This window comes from Mchenga conophoros, linkage group LG11 (assembly GCF_057382185.1).
Source record: "Mchenga conophoros isolate Kocher_MC1m ecotype Shallow Benthic linkage group LG11, M_conophoros_male_GT1.1, whole genome shotgun sequence".
Classification (NCBI taxonomy): Eukaryota; Metazoa; Chordata; class Actinopteri; order Cichliformes; family Cichlidae; genus Mchenga; species Mchenga conophoros.
The window spans coordinates 18,542,733-18,557,005 of NC_140536.1; the positions used below are offsets into that span (position 1 = coordinate 18,542,733).

A 14,273-nucleotide genomic window follows, 5' to 3' on the forward strand; every position below is an offset into this window, starting at 1 on the left:
CTGATTTAGCCACAGATATAATGTCTCAAAGCATTACTCATCTTAATGTGGAGATGAAATTGAATATGCACTTTCTGCTGTGCATTAAATCATTTCTAGATATCAGTCATTAAATTAAATGAGAGGCTTTAATTATTAAATCTGTATTAAATAGTTGTTGTTTACATGTGAAGAGATCCTTTTTCAAAGGCTATTTCACTGGATCATCTTTTCTAAAGAATCTAACAGGTTAAATGAGGATAAAATGATTGTCAGCAGTGACTGAGTCTGCCATCCCACCTACCAGAAACTAGGTTTATATGACTGTCCATGAGGTCAGTCTCACTGTGATTAGCACTGGATTAGCTTACTGCTACTAAACACTGAGCGTGTCAACAAAAGAGACATTTATAGCAATGTTTCCTCTTCACACAGTTAGCTGGTAGATGGCAGGCATCTGACTGTGGGGTAAACTGCTGTATATGTGTCACAGTACTGGATGTGCGACCCAGTGTTTTGTCTATTTTAGGGGTTTTTTGTTGATAACTATTTTTCTCCATGTTTCTGTTTTAATTTGAAAGAGTCTGATGCAATCTTGTTCGTTGGTGTTAGTTTGACTTTCCCTGTGACGTCATGTTTCATTTCAGTCAGCTGTTTTCCTCATGTGTTTTCACTTCCCCTGAACACATCCAGTGTGTTCATAGTTGATTATAGTTTTTCACAGTCTGTCTTAGTTGTACCTAGTTTTTCATGGTTTCATGTTACTGCTACCATCAGCCAAAATAAAGGCTTTTTCTTTTACCTGCATCTCCTCTCTCTGCATCTGCTTCTGCGTCCTGTTCACGACCCATCAACATGTGGCCATGCAATAAAGACCTTCCTTACCCATGTGAGTCATGGGTAAGGAAGTCATGGGTAATATACCCATGTATATTACCCATGGGTCATATACATATATATACACATATATACACACACACACACATATACACACACACACACACACACACACACACATATACATACACACACACACACACATATACACACACACACACACACACACATATACACACACACACACACACACACACACACATATACATACACACACACACACACACACACACACATATACATACACACACACACACACACACACACATATACATACACACACACACACACATATACACACACACACACACACACATATACATATACACACACACACACATACACACACACACACACACACACATATACACACACACACACACACATATACACACACACACACACACACACACACACACATATATATTAGGGGTGCAACGATATTCGTATCGATATTGAACCGTTCGATACAGTGCTTTCGGTTCGGTACGCATATGTATCGAACAATACAACATTTGTAATTTATTTTATCAACTTTCCTTCTGACGATGCTGTCTGTGTTGAGCGCTCAGTGAATCTGCGTTCGACTACTCCGCCTAGGCTGCACTGTCGAGCGCAGATCCACTGAGCACTCAACACAGACAGCATCGTCAGAAGGAAGAGCGCAGGGCAAGCTAGCGAGACAGAAGTTAAGCTCTCCTTGCAAGATGGACCTCCCCCACCCTCATTCAGATCTGGCGTTTGGAATTATTTTGGTTTTCATGTGACGTATGACCCTGAAGGTAAGCGAGTCATGGACTAAAGTAAAACAGTATGTTGGATGTGCCATGCAATGCTCAATTACATTGGTGTGAACTAGTGTGTTAGCGCAGTTAGCTGTTAACGTGTTGGCCGTCTAGCCCCATGCACGGGGCGATCGGCGGTAGCTCGTTAACGGAGATTTGCCGTGTTGTGGCGTTAAGGTCATTTCAACGAGAATAACCTGAAAGCACTAGTGGGAACACAACGAATATGACTGCACATTTACGCCGACATCATCCTAGTGCAAAGACAAAAACAACAAGCATGCTACTAACTTTAGCCGAGTCATTTAGACAGCTGTTAGCACATGATTCTCCTTATGCTGCTGAGAATATAGCCCAGAAGAAGCGGATAGTATAGCTTTTATTTTGGAAAGAGACATTTCTCTGTAATAAACTCTCTTTTCCAAAGATGAGTGATTCCTCAATCAGATACAGGGCTTGCAATATCGCTAGCCCGACGTCCCGGAGCTAGCGATTTTTTCAGTCGGGCTACCAAAATCTATCTCTTCCCTGCCCGTCGGGCTATTGTAGGAAAAATATATGTCAATGCTTTTGCATTCTTTCGGAAATGTAGCTGGGTAATTATGTCATTGGCATCGGTGAGCCACTGTCAATATGTGACATATTGAAATCGCGTTTGAATTTGCGCTTGTTTTTTTGCTTTCACTTTGCAATCGTGCGAACTGTGTATAGAGAGCGACAGCACTGATCTGTGAGTGATGATAATTTGTGCACCAATTCCTCTGACATCGTCTTATTAATCGTTAGCTTACTATGCAAACATGACAAGTGAAATCTCCCGCAGCAAGCTTAAACATGTGAGAGGTTGATCGTGCAGAGAATCGCTGAGCTTATGTGAGTGAGCGTGTAAAAGCATTTCAGTTCTGCTGAGCCAAATAAGACAGGTCAGGGTGAAGAAGTGACAGCCAAAGAAAAGCTTACCACAAAACGGAGAAGTTATGACAAATCAGACTATGAGGCAAAAAGAAAGTGCAGCTTTATGGTTTCATGGACAAAAGAATTTCTGTGGCTGCAATATGATGAGCTAAATAACCAGGGCTGCACATAAGTGGTCCGCAGGTGCGCATTCGCTGTCAAAATAAAAAACACGCACAAGGGTTAGGGTTAAATTCAAAAACTGTACTTTTGAGTTAAAATATATATTTATAATTTTAATAAATGACAAATTAAAAAGGCATGAACATTTTTTTGTATCGAAAAAATATCGAACCGAACCGTGAATTTTGTGTATCGTTGCACCCCTAATATATATACACACACACACACACACACATACATGTATATGTATATATATGTAATATTCCGCAACTCTGAAAGTCTGTGTGGTGTCTGTGAAGGTTCTCAGTCATTCAGGTCATCGTAGTCAAAGGAGCTTGCAAAGAAAAGCATCTGGACTTCTTTAAGTTGCTTGAAGACGTTTCACCTCTCATCCGAGAAGCTTCTTCAGTTCTAAGGTTTATGTCTAGGGGCAGTGGCCCCTAGAGACAAAGCACGTACAAACTCCAAAACACATTTCTAGCATTAACTAAACTTCCAAAACAGAGCTACCTAGATCACTTAAGTTACACAATTGAAAACATATCTGTATTGTTTGTGTATTTATACAAGCACTCATATGTACGTACGCACAAGCACTCATATGTACGTACGCACAAACACACACACACACACACACACACACACACACACACACACACACACACACACACAATTAAAAACAATTTTCATTTACCTGTTACTACCACCAAATCCAGTCGTTGGTACTTCCTGGCTTGTGTAGCCACTAGGTAACAAAAGCTCAACACTGCGCCTGGCATCCTGGAGCACTTCTGTTGTCTTTTGTATGTGTTTTGGAGTTTGTATGGGCGGAGTTTTTACGTGCTTCAGAGTTCGTACATGTTTTGAAGTTTGCACGTGCTTCGTCTCTAGGGGCCACCGTAAATATACTTTTATTTATTCACTCCACATAAAATGTAATAAATAAATCATATAATACAAAAACCAACTAGTCACAGTTCAACTTTTAACTATTTAAATTTTCAGCTTTTTCCTTTTAAACAAATTTAAAATGAAACAACACAAAACACAACACAATTAAATATAAATTAAAATATGAAAACAAAAAGAACATGCATATTCTCTGTCATATGGGCCTGCATGAATAAACTTTCTGAATCCTTTATCATCCGCAACTGAAAATAGTTGTGAATATTATATGGGCAGAAATCTGTGCCATCAGAAACTGAATTTGAATAAGTTAAATTTGAATTGCTCAGATTGAATCGGAATTGTAACTTGAATAAATGCTTTTACAAACTGAATATGAATTTGCCTAATTTGAAATTCAATTTATTGGTTTATAAATAATCATCACTAAATTGAAATTGAATTTTATAGTTTGAAAATGAATCCATTTCCTTTGAAACCGTATTTTATCCTTTAAAAATTTAGCTCTCGAATAATTGCAGATTCATTTCTCACCATTCAGTTTCAGTTCTACAATTCAATTTCAGTTCCAAAATTAAGTTTTGGAACTGTGAATATGAGTTATTGTAGATATGCATGAAACACCTGGCGACGCATAGCGTTTTTTTTAAAAGCCGAGAAATGCACCGTATTTGATAGCTTGCTGCGAGACCTCACACCGAGCACATCTACTGCCGGTGGGTTGCCTGTTATGCAACATCCCCCAAAAACACGAAGAGGAGAGTCCTGGCCCCTAGCCCTGCCAGTGTAGCAGAAATGATGACGGATGATGGTGTCAGCAGCCGTTCTTCTCTGCGTGAGTAGCTAATTTACGTTGAGTAGGCTAACCACGTTATTACATTAATGCATGTAAGGTGAACTAGCAAACATCATCATAGCTACATGCAGCTGTCTTCTTGTTTGATGGCAGATACTCCCTTCACCCTGGCTAAAAAGGATAAAATGACCAAAGAAAAAGTGGAAAACGGCTAAACATGAGAGGTTTTTGGACAAAGTTTGTGTTTTTTCCATTGTTTAAGCACTGCTTCCAGCCAAGAGTGATGCCATATATGCCCCATAGCTGCAGAAAAGGCTAACATTGTTATATTTTTACAAAAAACAGCTGAACATGAGAGGTTTTTGGACCAATTTTGTGTTCTCCATTCTTTAAGCACTGGTTTGAGCACCGTTTGAGCACCGGCACCGTTTCAAAAGTACCGATTTGGCACCGGTATCGGATAAAACCTAAACGATACCCATCCCTACTGTAGAGTAATGTCATATTATGCTGCTTTTTTAAATGTGCATTTTCTTCTGCTTTTACTTTCTTCTTTAACTTTTTAAAGCCACTAATTTGATGCTAACTATGAAATGTAGTCTCACAATTATAAACTTTTTCCATTTGGTTATGCCAGTAATTCTCAAAGTGTGTGGTGCGCTGTTAGGTTTTGTATTGTTGATTGTCATTTATGCTTAGAAATATTTAACCATATATGCTTAGAAGTATATAATCATTTGTAGATTGGAAGAATGTCTCATCCAAGGAGGTCTGTAACAACTCTGTGTAGCAGGAAGAGGGGAGTGCGTTCACTCCTCTACAGAGTATTCTGGCATAGATCACACACCTCCTAGGAGAGGTCGTATCTTCTCTTTTGCTGATATATGGTTTAGCAAACACACGTATATTTGGGGAGTCTTCACAGGGTCACATCTTGACCACACACACACACACACACACACACACACACACACACACACACACAGTATTCTTTGTTCACATGTATACCTATGTAAGATGTTATATGTTAATGACCCTATGCATATTCATGTAACCACAATAAAAGGAGTGCTATGGGGGACCTGGCTGAGAGTCTGACGGAGGTCAAGTGGTGGAACGACACTTGGCTCCAGGCAGGACTCCCTCATGCATGAGTAACATGAAGAACTTTGCCTACTCGTGTCTTGCTTTGCTGTGTAATTATATTGTCTTCAACGTTCCAGCGGATAGGTTCAAGCTACAAACCTATCATGCGCCCCCCTGTGTGGGGCAGAAGTCTGACAGGTGGAGCGCAAGTTACCTAGCAGAAAAGTCATGTGGAAGTCATGTTTAGCATCGGAATCACTTTTAAAGCCGAACAAAGAAATTCGCAGCAGTCACATTAATAATATGGGCACCCACTGCATCTGCTGAAAAACCGCAGCCGCGTGTGTAAATCAACAGCCGCAATAAAAAAGTGTACTGAAAAGTGCGAACATGTGGTCGGGACTGTCGTGCATTTGTTTACAGTGGTGCCAAAACCAGGATTGGGGCATGACAGACCTGACCACATGTACTGTATTGCTCTTTCATTGTGATTTCTTATGTTTCAGTCATTTTTTGCAGGGTTTTAGTTTGTTTCTTGTCTATTTGGGAGCTGACACAGTCTCTAAGGGGATGGGGTTCTGGGGATAACAGGATGAGAGAAGCTGCAGAGAGGCATGTAAGACTGCAACTCTGCTTCCTCGTCCCAACTCTGGATAGTCACGTTTGGGAGGTTTTGATTAATTTGGCCAGATTTCTAAACATGAGATCTGCTCCATCCAAAATGGGATGGATGCGGTCCCTCCTAATAAGGGAGGTTTCCTCCAGAAAGTTTCCCAATTATCTATCAAGCCCACATCATTTGTGGGACACCACTCAGGCAGACAGGAATTTAAGGAGAACATGCAGCTAAACTTGTCATTCGTGGTCCAATTGGGGAGGGGACCAGAGAAAACTACAGAGTCCGACATTGTTTTGGCAAAGTCATCCTTTCAATATTGATTTTAGTGTCCTCTGATTAATGTAACCAGGTGTCATTACTGCTTGGAATTAGGATTTTAGTGAATTTACATTTACCCTTAGCCAGCAGTTTTAAATTTCCCTCAATAAGATAAGATAAGATAAGACTTTATTGATCCCACAACGGGGACATTTTTGCGTCACCTCAGCTCAGGTACAGATATCAGAAGGAAATACAAAAATACAAATAAGTACAATCAATGAAAAAAGTAAGATAATACACTACATACAATGGTAGCATACACAGTATGTGATTATGGATATGGTTGGAAATATGGAAGACATAAACTATATAGCTTGATATAGCTATTGTAATATGATGGAATTAGGTGTTTTTTGTTTGGCAGTTGGCCCTCGAGTGGTTGTTTTGTGTTTTTTCACTCTGCAAGATCTAGTCAGGGGCAGTTTCACCTGTGTTAATCTGTTGACATCCATGCCTTCACTGTTGATAAACAGCATTATCTATAATTAATATAGTTTGTTATCACTGAAACAACTTGTGCGCGTTATTATTTATTGTGAAAGAGTGATATAGTTTGTGGTTTGACTCTAATATGCACATTGAAGGCTCTGGCCTCTGGAAGACAATTGGCTATGGTTGTTGGTGTTTCTAGCTTCACATCTCAGAACAGAATCGCCAATTACTGGAATTTAATCCTTGGATGGTGTGTCGCCGAGTGGAGAAGACACATGAACATGTTGGTGCTACCTCTGGAGCTTCTGTTTAAGACTATGCTTCCTCATCACCATCACCCAGCGGTCCTGTGCTTGGGACAGTTTTCTTGGGACAGCTTGCCAGGGGTCAGCAAGCGTTACAATCAGCTACAGGGGCCTGGCTAGATAGGGGTTTTTCAAGGGTTTGAAGCAAACTCTCCAATTCAGGGATACTGGCCTCCAGAGCTGCAAATATTTATCAAAAGTTTATCTGTATGTTTTAGCTAATAGTAAATCATATTTATTTTTAATCAAATTTATAAATAAAGTGTAAGTCTGATTAAAAAGATACCATCCATGCTTTATTACTGATGAAATGAATGATGATGATGATACAGACAGCACTGTAAGCTCTATGTGCAGGCAAATACCATTGCATCACATGATGAGTACATAACCAGGTCTCTGGAGAACTTCAAGACATGTTGAGGAGGTAATTTAGCCATTTAAATCAGCTGTGTTGGATCAGATCACATCTAAAACCTGCAGGACACCCGCCCCTGCTTTGAAACGTATTGCACACCGCTATGTACTGCCCCCTTGTGGTCCTCTTACAATCACTGTTGCATGCAGAAGCTGCATGTTGCATGTAGTGATGCAATGAGAATCTTCTATAGGATACCTAGAAGGTAGTAGTGTCAGTCAGATGTTTGTAGCTGTGGGTTTTTGCACTTTTAAAGCACTTAAAAAAAAAGTTCGTGTTCACTTTTAGAGAACAACATGATGGTTCCTGAGGTTGAAAAACAAAAGCAAGCCTTTATTTAGGCTGATACATGAATAACAAAACCGACAACTAAGACTAGACTATGAGTTTGACTATGATTTTAACTGTGACTATGACTATAACTATGACTGTGACTACAAGGGGGGGAACATAAGCAGACGACCTGACAACAGTAAGAGACACAAGACTTAAATACACAGGAGTGTAACCAGGGGCGATTTTAGCCCATTTTGGGGGTGCTTCAGCATTTAACCTTCAGTTACTCTTTATATAGTTAGGTAGGAGTCAGACCATGTTTGTTTTTAGCTGAAAAACATTACACCCAGGTAACCTGCTGTGTTGAAAACGTGTTTCCTGACTATGTTTGCTACCCTACAATCCGTCCTAATCTGTAGTAAATTCAGCGATATTTGACCGTCCTGTTGCTCCCATTGAAATTTATACAGCCTATTTAAAATCTAAAACTTAACATTATCCGTAGCCTGCTGCTGTTACCACTGTCTTGTTTGAAATATAATGAGAGAAACTGGTTATTTTATCATATGTGCCGATATTGAACCCAAGGTACTAACTAGCTAACTGACTGGATGCGCATTAACCTTATAACTCCTGTTGTGTGTGTGTGTGTGTGTGTGTGTGTGTACAGAGAGACAGCCAGGTTCATATTGGATATGAGGACGTTTTTTCAAAAACAGGAGCCACATTCAGGTAAAAGTGTAAGATCAAATGATCCGTCAATAAAGGATAATGTTGGATCAGTGTTTCAATATTTATATCCTTTATTAGTTGTACATGTGCTTTGGTTATTTGCCTTTTGGTTGAAAGTACAGTGAGAGAGGACTTTTTTATTAGTGATCTTGATATATATTTTTTAAATCTAATTGAATACAATCTATTTGTGTATGATTGTCAGTCCAAAGAGGGAGAGAGGAAAGAGGAGAACATGAGGAGAAAGTACAAGATCAGGAAGAACCAGGTAAGAAAACAGACAGGGAGTACTAACAGGTGTGGAGATACAGAAATTATTTTACTGCAACAATATAACCTGCATTATTAACATTGCATTAATAATATACCTTACAGCATTGATATTGCATTAAAGATGTTTATGAAACTTACTGCTATTAACCTTTTTCTTACAGGTGCAGCCCTAGTCAGTTTATACACACATTGCATGTCTGTGCTTTATTCAGAGTTGATGCTCAGTCTCAGTCTATTGAAGGTTTCAAGCTTCGATAAGCGCGATGTCTCAGTCGATATATTGTGGGTGACTTGGAGCATAGAAGGATAGACACATACACGCTTACAAACACATATAATCCAAAAACCTGCCAGACCAAAGGCCTGAAACTCATTTAGCTTCTGACTGCATTTTAGTCTACTTGGTAACAGATGACAGAAGACCCGTCAAGAAGAGGACAAGCCCTCAGGGACCATGTAGGCTTGAAATTTATTGCCATGTATGGAAGGTGTTATAGAAAAGGGAACTTTGGTGTCTGTTTTTAGCCATTTAAGATGTACCATTTACTGCAAATCGATGTATCTGATCTGTAATCGAAGCGAGAAGGGGCGTGAACCCTGATGTTATAAAACACTTCCACGTGTATTCTTAGCAGGAGACGTTTTGCTGGTGTGGTGCTGTATACTTCTCCTCCTGCGTGTGTTTAATAAACTCCTTGTCTGATTGCACTCTCCTGAGCCTCTGTTGGTTTGTTCTGTTGCTCAACATTTTCGAATTCGGGACACAGGCAAAACAGAAACTGTTAAACTAATTTTACTCGTACAATCTGGAAGTTGTTTTCTCCCTATATTAAAGCTGCTGTACAGAATCTGCAAAACAAACTGGGTTGTCAGCCCTGGCACTGCATTACCATATTGAGCTTTAGTCAGAGGAAGTCACGGTTGCCAAAACCTTTTTGAAGCTCAAGAATGAGGCTGGTGACATCCCAGATATGTTAACATTGTACAATCTTCTGGATAATCAGATCGTCCCCACACTGAAAACTGTTATTCAGGTTGCCCTAACAAACCCAGCTAGCAGCTGTAGCTGTGAAAGGTCTTTTAGTGTCTTGAGTCAGCTCCATACCTGGCTGAGAAGGACCATGGGTCAAAGCAGACTCCAGCACCTGCAGTGATGTCAGTTGAGAAATGCTTGAGAAACTTGACCACCAAAATGTGATAGACAGATTTACCAACCTCAAGGTGAGGCGACATAGGATAAAAGAAAAGAACAAATCTGCAGAGCCATAGTAGTATCTGCAGTAAAGATCTTTTCATACATTGTATACATTGTACCAGAGGCCAAGGTGTCTCAATTTTTCTAATTTTGTAATAATATTTTGTACATTTCAAGGACTCTTCTATTTTTGGAGTGTAGGACCCAGGCACAGAGAGACTTGATGAATTTAAGAATCTCATGATTTAATAAAGAAATTTGCAGACTTGCACAGAGAGGGTACAATTATGATGAGTGATAATGGAGATGAAGACAACAGACGATGAGGACAGGGAGGAACAGGGGTTTAAATGCACCAAGGAGACAGTCAGAGGGAACTCGGGACAACTGGAGACATTTAAGGATGCAGGGACTGACAGAGACGGGGAAGAAGTCTCATCGTGATGACTAAAGTTTACCTTGCCAGGACGGGCAGCTCTCTGGGTGCTCAGCACCCCCAAAGCTCTGATCCTAGAATTGCCCCTGAGTGTAACAGAGGGAAGTGAACACACATGGAGAAACAGCGGACACAATTGACCATAATGGCACCACAGTGGAAATACGCACATAGAACATGGAAACAAGACTTTCAGAATAAACAGGAAACAGGACAACAAGAACCACACAGGCAAGAACCATGATAGGTAGACACACAAACCAGGGAGACTTACTACAGGGGCAGATGACACAAAAGGATCTAAAAAACAAAGGACTAAAATGGCAGAAATTAACTAGATAAGCTAAACTGAAACTAGAACACAAATGAATAACAAAATACAACGAAACTGGGTCACCCAGTACCGTGACACAACCCATCATTATACGTGATTGTGAATAAGAGAAATGGTATTAGGTATTTTTTTTTCTGATAGTCAATTATGCTTAATTGCTTAATACTGATCAGAATATAATCAGGTATGTTTAACCGTTTCACGCATAGTGGTCACTACAGTAGACAGCTATTCAAGGGCTATTTTCTTGCATTTGTGTCAGTGTCGATGGTATACTTGCACATAAACCACTACACTGGACATTGATGTCTCACTCTATACACTATAAATTGTCCACCTAAGTGAACATGTAAAAAACTCTTTAAAAAGTACATGTTTAAAAAATGAAGTTCTAAAATGTTCTTTTTATGCCTAAAGATGAATAAAAAATGCTTAAATATGTATCTAGAATATCTAGAATATGAAAATATCAGAAAAAAATGTAAACAAAAAAGGAATTATGTTATTTTTTTACTTAACCTTTTGTACTATTCTTCATTGTGTTCTTCTTCCCCTTAACTCTGATTTCCAGCTTCCTGAATTCCTGAAAGTTGTGGTGGTGGTTAATTTCTGATGTTTTCAGTTTGTTGTTTTCTGGACTGATGGTGTCCGTTAGTTTACATCACCTTCATATGACTTCAAATATTAATCACTTTTTCTTTCTTTCTTTTTTTTTTTTTTTTTTTTTTTTTACACACATGCTTTACTCTGTGACTTTTGAGCATGTTTTTCTTGGTTTTATTTTGTGCTTTGTAATGTTTAATGAAGAATAAACCATATTCCATTTTATCTATTGTTGCATGTTCATGTTTTTCAATATTTCAAATTCAGATTTTTTGCTGAACCTTTTCAGGAACTGCTATATTTAAATTTTGGTTAACAGCCCCATCTTCTGACGAGTATTAATATTTTCATTGACTACTGAGTCACAGTCTGTTTAAATATCTTTGATATAAAGGTCTGTGTTAACTTGAGTTGAAAGCAAGCCGTCTCTGGCACAGATGATTGTTGTAAGTCTTTGAATTAAACCTTTTCCACACATTTCTAACAACAGAAAGATCAAACTAATAAAACTCTGAGCAATTCCACTAATCTCGATCAAATATTCAAAATCATTTTTTCAAAGCAGCATTTACTACATTTGTTCACCTTGGCATGCTGGCCTGCAAAATCCAGACCTGATTACCAATTAGTCTTACTTGTGTTGCAATTGAATTGCAAGAACTTTGGTCATGTATCAAAATATAAAACAGGCCGTGAGTATATTGCAGTGGTAATAGGAAACAGAAGGAAATTAGCATAGAATGTGTAACATGGCTTCATAAAGCAAAAACATACATGAATAATTCTGATGGTAGTTTTTTAAATTTTTTTATTTTAAAACATCACTGTGTAAACGATTGTGTAAGACATTAAATATGGTTGAATAACACACTTTTTTTGTTCTTTATTTCATTTTGCATAAATGCTCAAGACTAATCTATAGTTATTCTCCACAAATACCCACACCCCATGAAGGTCAAACATCCTTCAACTAGACCTGTGCTGATAGACCAATATCATATAACTTGACTGATGTTGTATTTGATAACCCATAACAGCTCTTAACAAAGGTAATAATAAAGAAAAATGATATTGAGTATAAATAATGAACAACATAGTTTCAAAACATTTTTAGTAATTTGACAAGTTTGCACATAATTTAATCAGACAATATGTTGCGATAATTTTGAACATGAGTACATTCTTAGTGTAGATTTTTACAAAGTAAGAATGTACAAATGTGAATTACACATTTGTGAAAAAAAATATGTCATATATTATATACTTCATAATAATAATTTTGCGATTGAATTTTTTTAAATCTGCAACCTTTGCGACCTAGCAACTTAAAGATTTTTACAATACGTTATTGGTAATTTTTTAAACAATATAATTTGATAAGCCAAAGGAAATGTTCTAGATGAGATTAACAAGAGCACTTTAACAAATACTATTTACTTACTCTATTTTCCAAAGAAAGTGTGAAAAATATATGATAGAAATATGTGATTAAGTTGCACAAGGATGTTTTTCTTGATTCATATCAGAAGACACAAACATGGACTGCAGCTGGTTTTCCACACGCTACACATTGTTGTATATTGACTCATCGCAGTCAGTCTGCACAGAGAAACAAGATTAATTCACTCCCCTTTTCATGCATGCACAAAATGAATGAACTAATGAAGGAAACATTACTTATCCCTACATTGCCATAGACAGGAGGGTTGTTGTACATGTCAGGGCAAGGGATATCGTTACAGCGGTTTTTTCTGGAGAAAGAATGCAAAAGGTAAAGATTAAATCTAGTTGCATATCTTCTTAAATCATATTTAATCATCAGTAAGATTTGTTTGTTTTCAAACAGAAGTGAAGAATTAAAACCTTTTTTGTGGGGCACTATGAGGGAGCTCCACAGGTCTGTCTGACATCATGTTGCTCAGGTTAGTGGTTGTTGTGTCTCTTGATCTCCCCCTGCTGGCAATAAAATGTTTTTAATTAAATGAGAAAGGAAACTGACACTTTTCACAGCCTCTAACCAAAAAGACATAGATATTTTAAATATCTATCTATCGATCGATCGATCTGCACACACACACATACATTCTGGTGTTCATTTGGTTGTAATTATGACTATTATTTCACAAATGATGCAATAATAACAAATGCTTATTTTCAATGATTATGTTCATGACAACTTACCATTTTTTAACAACTCCCAACCCACTTCCTATCAGAATAATCAGAAAAAATCACACCTGCTCCAGATGAGATAAGAATATTCTGCATGTTGTCTGTCCAGATAGAAACCATAATGAGTGTTTTTGTCATGTAAAAACAGAGAGATCAGTGCATCTTAAGTCTTTCTTACCATTAACAGGTAAAGAGAGCAATATGTTGTCATATCCCACCACGTTGTTTGCCAGGCACTGCACACGCCTGAAAGACCCAAAGTCTGTCTGCAGAGTCTCAATAGTAACAGAGCCATTTTTCTCTGCTTTGCTGCTTTGCATGACTCTGTCACCCAAAATAAAATAGACCATGCTGGGAGGCTCAGACTCTACGATACAGTCACACTTTATGATGCCGTTCTCAGAGGAGCACTTTGAGGAAGTCTTGATGTCAGGGGCAGCTTTAAGGACAAGAAATATAATTAGTGGGGATTTATCATATCCTGTTAGCATCACTGGAGAACTTCAGGTGTACAGATTCTCCCTCATTTACATCTGACTTATACTCAACCTTTAAATTAAAGCTTTAAAATCTAAATCAAATCAAAATGTATTCCTATATCACATTTAAAAGCAACAAAGTGTTTTAC

The 14,273-nt window shown here is 38.2% G+C and overlaps 2 long non-coding RNA genes across 4 annotated transcripts; one reads left to right on the forward strand and one right to left on the reverse strand.

Moving 5' to 3' along the window:
• The first annotated feature begins 1,540 nt into the window (after positions 1 to 1,540).
• Positions 1,541 to 9,590, forward strand: LOC146563903 (uncharacterized). Of its 2 annotated transcripts, XR_014894282.1 has the most exons (4): positions 1,541 to 1,658; positions 8,571 to 8,632; positions 8,838 to 8,900; positions 9,067 to 9,590. It is a non-coding gene; the product is annotated as an uncharacterized LOC146563903 (long non-coding RNA). The 2 variants fall into 2 exon arrangements; XR_014894281.1 differs by having other exon boundaries at positions 8,838 to 9,590.
• A 3,135-nt stretch (positions 9,591 to 12,725) lies between these two features.
• Positions 12,726 to 13,681, reverse strand: LOC146563904 (uncharacterized). Of its 2 annotated transcripts, XR_014894284.1 has the most exons (4): positions 13,655 to 13,681; positions 13,337 to 13,429; positions 13,161 to 13,224; positions 12,726 to 13,072 (listed from the first exon to the last, which is right to left on the reverse strand). It is a non-coding gene; the product is annotated as an uncharacterized LOC146563904 (long non-coding RNA). The 2 variants fall into 2 exon arrangements; XR_014894283.1 differs by lacking the exon at positions 13,655 to 13,681 and having other exon boundaries at positions 13,337 to 13,473.
• Positions 13,682 to 14,273: the final 592 nt, after the last annotated feature.